Here is a 14163-nt window from a genome sequence, read left to right as displayed (position 1 = left end):
AGTGTTGTTCGTCCCCACAATGCGCCGCTAACGAAAACTAATTATTTATACCTCCTCGATTTTATTATATCCTGGGATAACTGATAATATGAAACGGAATTAATTTTGATACTTTTATATTAATTATTAAATAAACCTTTTTTTAAATAATAATAATAAATGTCATTTTTATAAGTGTTTAAATAACAATAAAAATAAACAATGCCTTGCGTTAAATATCGCATAAATAAGTGTTTTATAGTAAATTTACAACGAGTTGTAAATAAATAGATACGTATAAATTGTTTTAACTAACAATAAAACAGAGTGTTCGTTGTTAATCGGCGTGATAAGTTTTAAAGACTTGTAATAAATTAATGTTTCTCTAGTATGAAAAATATACTTATATATGTGACAGTTTTGTTTTGAAATAGGCAGTTGATTGATTGTAAAGCCTTCGTATTTCCAAATTTGAATGTCGCGCGCGTTATGCAAGAGTACCATAATACGAATGAGCGTGTAAGTGATTTAACTAAGAGCAGTGATTAAGTTTGGACTACATCTTGAGATACCAATTGCAAATAAAAGAAAAAAAACACATTACTGGACCTTGTTAAAAACCGTATCATCATGAGAGTAACATTAATCAATGTGTGCAATACTTCTGAACACAATAACAGGTAAGTTAATTGGTGTAATAATTATGTATAATTAAAATTACCGGTGTTTAGAAGATTTGTTTTATTTTAGTATGTATCTAATAAAATACATACATGTAAAAGTTATCCGAACCGTCTTAAAATAATGTATTTTTGTGAAATAAAATCTAAAAAAACTAGGTACAAATTTTAATTTTATATCCTGAAACCAGTGTTCTTGAGTGTCATAATATTGAAACGTCGCACCACAACATGGCACAATATACAACATGTTGTATTAAGTTGTTGATTGATTTGTGTGTAGGAAACTGTATTAATTTTCTGCACTATACAGGAAATCAATTTAAACGGTTGCATGTATTATGAAAATTATACAACTTAACATAGTATAATTGTTTATCAACGGTTAAATGGTTCTCAAAGTACCGCTTAATAGCGTTTATAGAGGGAAGTAGGCTCATACTTCTAGCCAGCTGTGATGTCAACATCACTGTAATAGTTACATGGTAATGTTATAATAAGGTGTTTAGTATAAAATTCATTAAATATTTTTTTTTGACACATTATTATTGTTCCTACATAGTTAATATTTTAATGCACGTATATTTTATAACATATCAGTTTTGTTAGGATACTGTGCTTCGTATAGCGTTTATATACCTACGTATACATAAACAAATAATGCAATGCTATCGCTTAGATATAATTTTTTAGAAAAAATAATCCGAAACAATATATTATCAAGTTCTTTACCGAAAACCATGATGTGATCCTATATACCTACAATTAGATCAAATTATTTTATCTTTTGAAAACATTGTAATTTATTGGAGCCGTCAATTTTACATGAAAATATTTATTATTCAAGTGAATACAGAAAACCGAAACTTTCGTTAAAAATAAATATATTCTATGAATATTCATAATATATCATATAAAAATGTCAATTTTATTAAAATTTAATATTTTTTTAAAACGTTATCACTTTTATTAGGTATATCATCAGGAGTGCTTTATGGATCGTCCATAAATGACGTCACACCATTTTCGGTATTATTTAACCAGCCCCTTCCAATTTCTTCACATTGAAATAATATTATAATAATAATGTTAAAATGATATGAAAATTTTTACCCCCTCACCCATTCATTTAAACAAATATTCGTTGAAAATGATCGGTTCTTTTGTCACTGAAAAAAGAGCTTTATTAGTTTTGTTGCGTCACACTTTCTACAACCTATTCACCCTACCCCTTAGTCAAAGATTACTTGATTATATCAGACCTTTCCCTCATGTTGAGTGGTGTATTATAAATCTTCCTCTTTGTGTGCCATTTCAGGTCCCCGTGTCGTTTGCAATTACTTTAGTGAGGCATCATTGTCCTACGCTATGTAGAATATTTCATAGACTCTTCTAATCCAAGTAAAGCCTCGAATGTTCCTCAACCATGGTGTCCAATTCTGCTAGGGACTCTGCGTCCCTCTATATTTTTCTTCAGCATACCCTAGTCACTAGTGGTTTTTTTTCGTTTAAAAAACAGCCCCAAAATAAGTATTGCGCTCTTTTACTGTAGATATATTTTTTTTCACGTTGGGTCTTTTGCAAGAAGAATGATCGTAAACATGCCCATCTATTTATGGGATACAGAATTCAGGTTCGAATCCTGGGTCTGGCAAGTACACATATTGTTTTTCTATTTGTGTCTGAGTCAGGGTATGGACCTAATAGGTTGAGCAAGTGGCTGACATCCATTTCTCGTAAAAAAAACAAAATCTGTTAATACAAACCTCTACTCTGTGAAGGACCATATGATCCTATTAGGATCTGACATGGTCGAAAAAAAAATATTCTGTCATATATTAATTATTTTTAATTTATAGAAGTTACCAAGGTATTTTCCCCACTTTCAAAGTTTGTGTAAATACCTATATTGTACTTGCCCAGTAACCGTGTAACGGTTGAAGAGACAGGTTTAAATTCTCCATTGTGATTATTTTGCCTGTGCGATATACCTACTACCATTTAGTGAAATAGTCATGCTGTCGGGCCCTTTTCCTATTTGATTGATTTAAAGATTCTAGCACTTTCTGATGAAGTCAACGTCAGCTACTTTTACTATTTGATTGTTTAAAATTAACTGTTTAAAGAAACGACCGATATTGTAAATTTTAATTATTGGAAACATTAATAAAACAATTTAAAAGATCATAAACCATACCAGAATACTATAATGGTATCAGAGAAAATGCAAAGTATATTTATGTGATAAGTAAATAGCTTTTTCAAAAAATCTTTTTCACATAACGTTATCTACTACATGCATCTAGAACAGTGATTCTCATGTGCGGCCACCAGCGCTTTACATAATAATATTTTATTATTATTTTATGTATTTATAAAATAATGAAATTGGTTGAATACACACGACTTATCTTAAATTTCTTTTCATGTTCAAATGATCCATAACGCGTGTTTGTGATAAGATCATGTGTGAAATAGTGAAATACCTATGTGAGAATAAAGTCAATTCAAAGAATTGGCAACAATTGCTTTATTAATAGTGTCGATTTTTCCTACTACTGTATACTTTGAAAGCAGTGTAATGCACTTCATAAAAAACAAATATCAAAGCGAGTTGACAGATGTAAACTTAGAAGCAGCTATGCGGCTCGCATTGGAAAAAAGGAGTATTGAGGAATTTCCATTTGCATTATTTTAAATAAATAGATATGTACTAAAATTTTAAAATGTATATTATTAAATGGACTTGTCTATAAATAAATTGATCCATTTTTTTAGTAAATAAAATATAGTTTTAATTTTTTCAATCACAACAAAAATTTCTATGGTATAAAAATATTATGAAACATGGTTAAAAATCTTCGGAACAATTGTTGGCGAAATTAGTATTATTTTTTTAATATCTACTAAGTATAACTAGTATTCGGTACTAGTAGGTAGGTACGTGTATAAATTATGAAATTTGGGAAGATAGCACTCAATACTTCTGCCGGGTTTGGAGGCACCCTTGTGAAAATTTCAATTTCTGATATAGGTAAGTACAACATTCAACAGTGGCGAAGACTCCATACTAGGCGATTATTTAAAGCCTACCTTCTTAAGAAAAATATTTTTTATTTTCATGTTGACGTATTTATATACAAATAATAATACATTCAATATGCCCAAAGACATCTATCGTATAATTATCATAATTTTACGATCTTTTCCCATATTTCAATAAGCACCATATATGGCATCTCTCGAAAAAATAGAACACACCGCGTTTAGCTTCACATATTGTATAGGATTATTTTCGCGTGAATCGACGGTTTTTTCTCTTTATTTCGAAATGTCTGGCGTCCCGCATACAAATGTACAAGCTGTTTCGTTGGCGCTTACGTCGCGAGAGCACATTTATTCAAAATAATTAATAAGAAGGTAATTTAAAAAATAATTTCTATGGGATTCAATCACATAAATATCTATTGATTGTTGTTAAAAATATTAAATAATTTATCTCGTGATTTTTATTTATTTATTAGTTCACTCATTAGACAATTTAGATATCTGATATTGTACCTAACTAAGTCTGTGTTTTAAATATAGAAGTATGTTAAAATATCTAGTTTTACGGGTTATATTATAAATTGTTATGGAACATAATATATATACAACAACGGATATTTTCATAGATGATAGATAATATATTTTGAGCGTATGTTACGTTTATAAATGTTTAAGAAAATACATAAGTAATTCAAACTAATTGCTTATTTTTATGAACTAATTATAACAAACCAATTAAGCTGTTGAAATTTCTTCGTATTAGAGTACCTATTCATCAGTAGTCATCATCATCATCATCAGCCTGAATCTATCCACTGCTGGATGAAGGCCTCTTCAAGTTGCTTCCACTTCTCTCGGTCCTGTGCATTGCGTTGCCACGTACTTCCGCAGAACTTTATCATTTCATCGATCCAGCGGCCTCTAGGTCTACCTTGTGGACGTTTTGTACTTCTTGGATACCACTGGATGACTAGATTTGTCCAACGATTGTCTCTTCTTCGAGCTATGTGTCCAGCCCATCTCCATTTAAGGCTTTTAATAAACTCTATTACATCGCAAACCCTTGTCTGCTTCCTTATCCACTCATTCCTCTTTTTGTCCTTTCGCGTTATGCCCAGCATGCACCTCTCCATACCACGTTGTGCTACTCTAAGTTTCTGGATCTCTCTTTTACTTAGGGTCCATGTTTCACACGCATATGTCATCACGGGAAGCACACACTGGTTGAACACTTTGCGCTTTAGGCACAGTGGAAGGTCACTTTTGAAGACATTATTCAGGCGGCCAAAAGCACTCCAGCCTAGCTTTACTCTGCGAACAATTTCATCAAATATACATCCATCTATAGATACTTGTTGTCCCAGATAGATGTAGCTTTTCACCTGTTCGAGCTGAGTGCCATTGATGAGGATCTCTTTTTGGCCTGCAAAGCAGTTGAACATGACTTTCGTCTTTGTTACATTTATTTTCAAACCTACTTTGTTGCTTACTTCAGCGAGTTCCTGCATTCTGCTTTGGAGGTCTTCTGAGTCTTGCGAGAAAATTACTATGTCATCGGCAAAGCGCAGATGACTCAGGTATTCTCCATTTATGGGGATCCCTTTGTCATTCCAGTCAAGTTGCCTGAATAAGTCTTCAAGGGTAGCTGTAAATAGTTTAGGTGAGATTGTATCACCTTGTCGGACTCCTTTGCTGATAGGAAATCTGCGCGATGGTTTATGGAGATTTACAGATGCTGTTGCGCTACTGTATATATTATTGAAAATATTTATATAGCGTCCAGGGATTCCTTGTTTTCTGAGTGCGTCGAGTATTGAACATTTCTTTATCGAATCAAACGCCTTCTCATAGTCTATAAAACCCATGCATAGTGGCAGTTTGTATTCCTGGTACCGCTCTATGATTTCTCTGACGACTTGGATATGGTCCATAGTGCTGTATCCTCCTCTAAATCCGGCTTGTTCTCTCGGTTGGTTCTCGTCTAGTACATTTTGCAGACGGTTTGAGAGAATTTTTGTGAACGTCTTGTAGAGAATAGGGAGTAGACTTATTGGACGATAATTTGCTAGGTCTTCTCTGTCACCTTTTTTGTGAAGAATGACAATGCTGGCATTTTTCCATACCTCTGGGACATCCTCTTTGCATATGCAGGCTGTGAACAATTGTGCAAGTACTTCATTTGCATCCTTTCCTGCTTTTTTGAGGATATCTATCGTTAAACCGTCTTCCCCGGGGGCTTTCCCACTTTTCATGTAATTTAAAGCATGGGTTACTTCCCAGGATGTAATTTCGGGAGTATGGTCTTCCGAATTTCCATTTCTCTGAAGATCTAAGTCTATAGTCGTATTGTCAGTGTCATCACTGTAGAGATCGCTGTAGAACTCTTCAACTCGGCTTAACAAGTGTTCCCAATTTCTGACGATAGAACCATCTTTTGCTTTTAGTGCTGTGATTTGACGTTTTCCTATCGACAAGCATTGCTTGTTTTTGTTTAAACTTCTGCCTGCTTTCACAATTGCTTGTATGAGGTTTACATTGAATTTACGAAGGTCTTCTCTAATCTTCCTTCGGAGGGTTTTGCAAAGTGATGAAAACTCCATATCGTTTTGCGCCTGTCTATCGCTCTTGGTTTTCCTTCTCTGCTCCATAAGATTCAATGTTGCCTTCGAAAGCTTGGTGGAAGGTGTAACTTCTGAGCTTTTTACGCCTGTTTTTTCTGCACATTGTAGAATAATATTCGTTATATCCTCCGCGTTGGATAGGGAAACGGTTTCGTTCTCATCTAAGAAAGCCGATGGTGCATTTTTGAGTTCATTTTGGAATTCAGTATTGTTCTGCAGGTATACGCGAGCATTTGACTTCTTCTGCAGTTTGGATCTTTCTGATTTGACGTTCAATCTTATCTTACATCTCACCATCCGGTGATCACTGCCGGTGTTAAACTGATTGATCACCTTACAGTTTAAAAATGTATATTTTCTGTCAGTGAGGATGTAATCGATTTCGCTGGTCCTTCCTGTCGGGCTTCTCCACGTCCATTTACGTGTAGGTTTATGTTGAAAAAAGGAATTCATGATGTGAAGATTGTTGGTTTCAGCAAACTCCACAAGCATGTCCCCTCTACCATCCCTTGAGCCATGTCCGAAATGTCCGACCGCTACGTCATCTCTTTGGTATGATCCAATACGTGCATTGAAATCTCCCATTATGATGTTGAAGTGGCATTTACTTTTATTTTTCAAGGATGTTATTTCCTCGTAAAACTCTTCCACTTTTTCATCAGGATAGCTCTGTGTCGGAGCATATACTTGCAAAATCTGAATGCGGTACCTAGCATTGATTTTAAGTATCACGCTTGCGACCCTGTCAGAAATGCAGTTGAACTCGACTATGCGGTCCCTCCAGGCTTTGTTGACAACAAATCAGTAGTAATATTGAGTTATCTTCTTATTTCCCGCAAATATATCTGACAAGCATGGTTACTCCCACAGCCTACCTCTTTCAAAAAGTCACCCTTCGCCACTGACATTCAGCATTCAAAATACAGCACCATTTTTTACACCATGACTTTTTATGTTTGGATTAATTTTGTGAAAAATATTTTCTTCATATTTGCATACTTTCTGATGAAGAACCATTTCATGGGAAATCATCACTCTCTATAGTCTACACCGTGCCCAATATTCAAAAGATTATTTTGCAACTGTACATATTTTTTTAAATTTACTTCCACATGTAATTATTATAATCTTAATCTTTGGATACTTTTTCTTTCTGCCTCCTAATACGGAGCGGAGTTTCGCAATATAAGAATTTCTGCTGTCTACTCAATTAACTTTTGGGTGTAACTTTCTGTTTGGCGTTTTCCTACCGCTCCGGTTTAATTAAATTTGAGATTTATTCGCTCTCGATTTCGATATGCGTGGTATGTTTTTGATTGATTAAATAATACGTTCTCCGGGCTGAAAAAAATAATGAATAAAAGGTCACTTATTATTACGGCTGATTCATTAGGCAAAGTTTGTCGATAGTTGTGCAACACCGGTGAAATTTTGTTACTCTACTTTCGATAACAGTCTTATTTATTGCGTTTTAAAAAGTTTAATAGCTACTTTTTAGTAGGAGCAACACTATCTTGTGTTTCTATCTTATTAAATTGATTTTGTGTTGCAAGGTTTCTGTAAATTAAATCATTGCGTTCCATAAAGATTATCGCTCTTGTTTATGAATGTGTTGTTTAATAAATTTGAATCTGGGAAGTCAACTTATGTAGTATAGTAATCAGTGTTACCAACTGTCTTTCACAAAAATATGCCAGAAAGGGTAAGAAAACAAGCTAGATGGCAAAATAAAATGCTAGATTTTTTTAAGTATCGAGACACTAGCATTTAATAAAAAATGTGTCACAATAATTATTATAACCATCGTTTTTACAAAAACAATGATCGAAAAAGAATTTATTAATTAATGCAGATAACAAATTTAGTTACCATAATAAAATTGTAAGATGTAGGTATAGGTACTTCTTATATTTATTATATTTTGTTTGCAACGCAGTGCAAGACACAAACAGCGCTTACAAATCACATAAGTACTCTATATCTGTTTGCCTGCGAATTTGACACTTTGACCGCATTGAGCGCATCGACAATAATGCTGACAGGTGGCACTGCCACTTGGTATAAGTGTCTTAGTAAATTATAAAGCACGTAAGATCAACATGCTGATTTTCAAGCAAATCTAGTGTAATATTCTAGCTTTATTATGAAAAGTTCTAAGCTGTTTACGGTGTCAAAAACGCTAGATTTAACGCCATACGCCAGATGGGAATTTTGCAAGCAAGATGCCAATTAAAAAATGGTAGATCTGGCAAGAAAAATGCTAAGTTGGCAACGCTTATAGTAATCATGATCAACAAAATTTGAAGCAAATGTGCCAGTCCTTCCTGAACTTTTATCTCTGTACTGAAGTCTGGACTAATTAAATACTACATACAATATTGAACGAAATAATTACGTGCGCGTTGATAATATTCTAGGGCTTAGGCCTTAGGCAATATACTTTTTGAATCAATGTTTAGTTAGTATTAATAAGACAACGAAATGAACCAAATCTGTCCTTAAAAGCAAAACTAACCTTCCATACCACATTCGGATAAATAGACAGAAATGATAGTGTCAACTTTAATTAAATTGTTGTAATATTAGGATAAATTTAATCACCACTATACGTAATTATATATGTAAACGATGTTAGCTATAATTATGTATGTTAAGGATGCAAAATTATCATGTAGGATATTTTGTGGGACTGTTTTGTGGAACTCCAAAATATTCCATGTTGATCAAAAATTACATTGATATTAAATACGCTAGTATTATCAAATACATATATACCTATGTGTAAAATTCTTGCAATCGTAACACGTATAAAGATTTTAACAATAAATTCACAAATACCTACCTCTCAAATAATGTCCATGCGACGAAAATTTTTGTTAACATAAATACCCGTCAATAATCAGTTTTAACTAGCTATTGTCATTTAGTGCCGAGAGTTTATTATTTTTTGAATTTCGAACTTACATAATATATTATTTAAAACAAAAATATACAGAGTTTACTACTGTCTCCTGATGATATTATTATGGTTGTAGTACACTTTCCAACAGTTTTTTTTTTTCAGAAATTAAGTATGTCAATAAGACAGAAAATAATATATAAGGCATTTTTATTGAATCGCCAACGTTTTACAAGAATGAAAACTACCGTTTTTGTTTGCTATAACTTTGTATGAATACAACTGCTGAATTAAAATAAATGTAGAATAATAAAAACATAATATATATATAATCAGATCGATTCGATGAGCAGTTGTATTACAATGCATTCACCTGCTATATATTATCATCACCTATCGAATGCGATCATCGCGTAAGTAAAATCGACCAATGTGAAAATTCATCGAAGTTACATAGTAAAATGCACAAACTATATTTACAATCGAGTACGATGATCGCATGTGATCGAAATATAAATAAAATCACTGCCATTTGCTAACGTTGATTCAATTTTGATAATCGCAATGATCGCATAAGTAAAATCACCACTTAACGTATGTGTGAGGTTTACAAGATATAATGACCGAATAACGATGTTATTACATGTTGAAGAGTATTCATTAAGACGAGGACGTAGAGTTAAAAAAATAATTTATACGTACATTAAAAAAACATGTTGCAGGATATTATTTCGATGGAGTTTCTTACAAATTCAAGTATCTAAGTATCAAACCATCTACGGAATAAGGAACGTTTTTTATTTATTTTTTGGCTACATTTACAGTTACATTTTGATATTTTTTATTCATGACATTTAATTATTATTCAATCAATATAAGTTTATTATTTAAATGTTTATCACACACTTCTTTTAACAGTTTTTTTGTATTAATTCTAAATTTAATTTTCTTTTTTTTATCATTTTTTTAAACACCTACCTGTTGGTGTTTTTTAATTAATTGTAAAGAGACATACAAAAAACAAATTTGTATTGATTGAAATATAATTGAATCTTTGGTTCACTTTGATTTAAAAATTGTAAAAAAGATTAAAGTAAGATAATCTCATGTCATCTTAAATTCAATTTCGCAAAAACAAAATAAGTAATTTTAGAATGGTTATTTGTTTGCAGAAAAAAGTAGAATGCATTACATTATAAGAATAATAATTTTGTTGAATTTAAACTTTTAAAAATATTTTAAGCAAAGCATTTTTCACTTATTTATGCACACCTAACCTAACCCTGACAGCACTATACATTAAAAAAAGAATATGTATAAGACGTATACAGCTATCTACGAGAGAGAGAATTATGGAACTATTTCAAACAGATCTACATGTTTCAATGTATCAATATGTTGTTAGTTACAATCTAATAATAAGTAAGTAATTAATAATTATAAAAATGATCTTATATTATTATTTATTTATCTCCGTCAAAATAGAGTGTGAAATATATGATACAATTTTGCAATCGATAAATTAATTATATGCCAATCCGATAAAAGGTCACATATTGAATTTTAAAAAAATGTTATGCTTTTGTATTTTTTTGAGATTTTAGATAATATTGTATTGTAAGTGATAGGTAGGGCCCAAATTGAAAATAGTCTTATTATGTAACCATACATATACACGTACACATTTTAAATGGAATAAAATCACTCAAAACTACATAATAAAAGTGAATGGGCCCAGAAAAAAATTTGATCCACACTCGACAATAAAACTCTCGACTATTTTGACACCTACAAAAAAACGTGGAAGCGTTTTACCATGTCATATTGAAAGAGTGTATAAAACCACTTCGTTCGCCATAAATAATTTTAAAAGTAAAGTACATTGAATTCTCGGACCGTGATATCGTCTTTAATTGTGAAATTTTGTATGCTCAGATGCCCGAGAACTCACCACAAAAAATATCGATCCATTGAGTAACTATATGGACGTTTTATCGATCGCTTATTCATTGATTTCAGTTATTTTATTCGTAATAGGAGTTTGAACTTTTACGTTTTTATTTAAATTAATAAAAACCACATCAGAAATCTGTGTAAAATTTGGTATCGGATTACATTTTAAGTTTGGTTACAATATCGATGCTTCAGTTAAAAAATCTTTCACATTTTATAAACAGCCTTATTTTAAGATTTTTTTTATACTTCAGTTTTTCAGTTTACAATTTAGAGGCATCACATTTTTAACTCTGTATTCCTAAAATACCACCCCCCCCCCGGCGCTCTATTTGATAATACTCTTACAAACATTCTCAACGATATTCTGTCATACAAATCGAAAACATCTTTATTTATTTATGGTAATATCTACAGTAGCGAATTTAATGACGTAATGGCGCGACACACCGATTGATTTTGAGGCCCCCTACAACAATTTAATGTCCATGAAATCCACTATAAAATATATAGGTACATAATAGTATTTGCAATTTTTGTCTTTTGCGATGCATTTGCCGTCCCTTAGCAACGAATGATCTGCCTACTCACATGGAACATCACTGATTTTTACATTGTTGAATGATAGTCGAGCGTTTGTTTTGTGGAATCTGAAGCGATATTATTAAAGAAACAAAATCATCTATTTGTTAGAAATATACTTCTTTTTATGACTGGTTTGGAGGCCCCCTTTTAAATTTTCTGACGAATCGGTTGCGTCAGTTGGGTCAAAGCTTGGGCCGCTGTATATTTACGACATTGTGGTTACACCCAAGTGACAGAAGTCAGAACCACTGTCGCACCATTTTATATAATATATGTGTACCTTTGTGCCAGAAGAAATAGTGTGTCAGAGGATATATTTTGTCGTATCGTTAATGTTCTCAATGCTAAGCTATTTTTTGACAGTTTTTTTAATTACCTCAATAATTAACCATCTATTTTGTTCGTGTTTTGCGTGATTACTAAATTAATGTCAGATGTACATCAAGGTTGTGATCATAATTTATTGAGAAACGAAGATGCATATTTGATTCATAATTTGTGACAAGCATGTCGACATACATGTCACCTAAATGATTACCTGTGATTGCACATGGCACAAAAACTACGCTAATGTGTACGCCACATATATTTTGTCATATTAAAATGGTATGTATGAACGCAAGTTTGTTAGGTACTAAATAATATTAAAACAAAATCCCTCAAATATACTTATAGAATTTTCACGATGTAATAACATATTTCGAAGAAAAAAATATTCAATGATTCTATTTATTTATTCAACGTTGGTAGTACATCCAACAAACGGCGAATTTGAGAGAGATTTTCCTGTACAAAAATTAACAGTTCTAAAATATTATGATCTATACATATTTATAAAGGTAGATAAACATGATAAATGTAGGTAAGTACTTTAGGTAGCTATAAAATAGTGTTAATTATTGATAGGTACTTCTTTTTTTATAATATGTTTTGACGAATACCGGTATTCAATAAAAAAATACTGAAAGACCGATATTGATATATTTATTCGGTATTGCAATCCCTAATTATTGAGTTGAATGCTGCTCCGGCCATTACCATTAGGATATCCATAAATCCATACCATTCCGACTGCTGTGCTGTGTAAGTGTCCCAAATATCTGAATGTGTCGATGTTATATCCATGGTAATCAGAAAAAGTACTGACACAATATCCTAACGAAAAATACAGCACGTCAATAATTATGTAAATTTTTCGATCAAATGTCTAATATTAGTTTTTTCAGAGGTTTTGATTATTTTGCTGCTGTACATATCGAATTACCATTATTATTTGAATAAAGTTATGTAATGTGCAACATCCATTGTAGTATCTCTTGCATTCAGACGAAAATAATTGAAGCTAAGTAGGTACCTACCTCTACAATAATCGCATGTTTCTGATCATTTTGTAATATCCGTTTGTGAATGGGAAACAATCAATCAAACCTAAACATTGTTTGACTTTAATATAGTAGAACATTTTTTAAACTATTGTACAAGGTATTATTATAAGCCATCTAGATACACCAGTTAGTAACATAAAAAAATAGGTGTTACGATTCTAATTCCTCTTACAATCAATGGTAATCTCTTAAAAGGGGATTCAATTTATGAAATAGTATTTAGTTACGAAGTATTTTTTTAGGTTGGTAAACAGTCATCAATCAAAACACGGCTTATTAGTGTCTTAAACAGGATTGTCTTATAATGTAATCCTTTTATAAGTAGGTAGCCAGATGTAAATCTTTATGAGAGTATTCAATTTGAATTAAGTAAATTATTAGCTTTGGGTGGTAATAAACTGTCATTTCCCTTTTGATACGATTTTAGTTTTGCATAAGCTTTTCCTTCACAGCAAATATTAGCTGTAAAGATATATTTAATATATTCATTTATTAGTTTTCTGTGTGCAATCCGAAATCGGAGATATTTATTTTTAGCTAATTAACTCTCACAAATTTTCAAAACAAATATAATTTCAATTATAATCAAAGAGAATAAACAACGCTACCTTTTTTACGATTTTAATAACAATGAAAATATTTCTTCAAACATTTGTTCATATAATATATTCGCGGTAAGCTATCGTATATAAAATTTACATGGTATGACACTTTTTCGTACACCAATCAGTATCACACTATTTTTAATATCATATCTATTCTATTTAATCGTTGAAGAGCAATATAATAAATGGTAATTAGGAAGACCGCATCTCACCTCACCTCTCCACCGCTGCTATCTGACTTATGTTGGGAGTGGGTTATTTTTTTAGAATGTTTATCTTTTAACTGCAAGATGAATACGTACCGGTAATACATATTATAGTCTATTAGCTGTGCAAGTGTCATCAATATTGGTTCAGTAGTTTCAGAATCATAATGAAAGGTACAGACGGACAACAATTAAATAGCCG

General features: G+C 31.8%; 1 protein-coding gene across 1 annotated transcript in view; it reads left to right on the top strand.

Moving 5' to 3' along the window:
• The first annotated feature begins 232 nt into the window (after positions 1-232).
• The window catches only part of LOC147078356 (cadherin-86C-like), a 170848-nt gene continuing 156917 nt past the window's right edge, over positions 233-14163 (top strand). The window contains exon 1 of the mRNA XM_085958818.1: positions 233-659. The gene's annotated coding sequence lies outside the window, so the exon portion shown is untranslated. The remainder of the gene's footprint in view (positions 660-14163) is intronic.

This window comes from Rhyacophila brunnea, unplaced genomic scaffold, assembly GCF_057557595.1.
Source record: "Rhyacophila brunnea isolate RB1 unplaced genomic scaffold, BYU_Rbru_1.0 scaffold_11, whole genome shotgun sequence".
NCBI classification, from domain to species: domain Eukaryota; kingdom Metazoa; phylum Arthropoda; class Insecta; order Trichoptera; family Rhyacophilidae; genus Rhyacophila; species Rhyacophila brunnea.
Note: the sequence above shows the minus strand (reverse complement) of the source record. Positions and strands in the feature narration are given on the sequence as shown.